Consider the following 1,623-nt stretch of genomic DNA (forward strand, 5'->3'; position numbering starts at 1 on the left):
GAGCATGCAAATGTGATTTAATTATTAAATATTTATTTTAAAATCTCAGTGGTACTTCAAGTAAACATATTAGGTGAAAGAGGTTCAGATGACAAAAACGTTTGGGAATCCCTGCATTACATGTAAATAAGAAATAGCAGGCTGTGCAAATTTGTGCATTTTAATGTGTTTGAAAGACAAAAGCCTTCCAAAGACACGGTAATACATGATTAAATAACCTTAATTAATGTGTTCATCAGTAGTTGATGCAATGTTGAAACCCATCTTAAACCTGAACTGATTTTTGTAAATCCAGTGGTCAAATGCTATGTGGCCGCCTGACTAGTGACTGATCTCTGTGTGAATGTCCACAAAACAGACTTTCTGAATGAATATAAGCGGTAGTATATTTTAGAAAGGAAAATTTAAAAGATGAAGAGGAGTTAGGGAGAATCAATAAATTCTGAATAATTTATTGCTATTGTGTGAATAATATGTAATCATGTAATCCATAAAAAGTAAATGTAGTCTGATTAGGAGTATTTTGAAATGTAATTTCATATATATATATTATTTTCAGAGTATAATGTTTTAATAAGGTCCCATTACCCCTTCAGTGTTGGGGGTAACGCACTACAGGTAACGCGATCAGATTACTGTTTTCGAGTAACTAGTAAAGTAACGCATTACTTTTTAATTTACATAAAAAATATCTGAGTTACTTTTTCAAACAAGTAACTCCAATTACTTTGTTTTCCCATGTATTGACTCCTGTCTCCATGTAGAGAGAAATCCGGAGCGAGTGTAGAGGCGTTGTGTGCGCAGCAGTGGCGGGAAACACGGTCACTTTGGCGGGTTGAATTTTGTTTATACAGGAACAGAGCTCGATATTAATGCTTGTCTGGGACAAGTGGATTTTTTGAAGGGGCAAGAGAAAGAGAATTTTACCAGCCCGACCGGACAACTAATCTGATTAAAACATCTAATTAAGGAAGCAGCGAAATTTCGGCGAGAATGATTATAATTTTATTACTTTTGGTGTAAACGGTGACTGATAATGAATAATATATTGACAGAAACAAAGTCGCGCAGCCCGTGAGTGTGTGAGACAAACCGAAACAAATGAACACAACTTCACACAGAAGAAACATACACAAAAAAACACAAAAAATTTTTAGTTTTTACATTTATAACCAGGGCCGTATTAACCATTGGGCTAGGCCCGAGCAAGGAGGGGGACTGTGATTGGCTGTGGGGTAAATTGACTGGCGTGCCGATAGCCAAAGCCACCACGCCCCCCTCTTATTAGCGTTGTTATTTAGTTGAGCTTTTCCGTAAATTCCATGCATTACCATTTGAGATTGAAGCGTAAAGTCTGAATTTGGTTTACCAATCAAATGCATTTATTCAATATTTGACATTTGAACAATATGTGCACTAATCTTTTAGGTGATCGCTGCCCAGTAGCCTATGTCTGCATTCTCTTACCAAAAAGTAGTATACTTCGTTTATTTTAGTAAGTATACTTAAGTAAAGTTCAAGTATATTTTTAAGTATACTTTATTGTAGTAAGTATACAAATATCAGTGTACTAGTAGTATACTTGTAAGTGTACTATTTCAATACTCCTTGGGACTAAATTGG

Source organism: Sinocyclocheilus rhinocerous, unplaced genomic scaffold, assembly GCF_001515625.1.
Source record: "Sinocyclocheilus rhinocerous isolate Xijiao unplaced genomic scaffold, SAMN03320098_v1.1 scaffold647, whole genome shotgun sequence".
NCBI classification, from domain to species: domain Eukaryota; kingdom Metazoa; phylum Chordata; class Actinopteri; order Cypriniformes; family Cyprinidae; genus Sinocyclocheilus; species Sinocyclocheilus rhinocerous.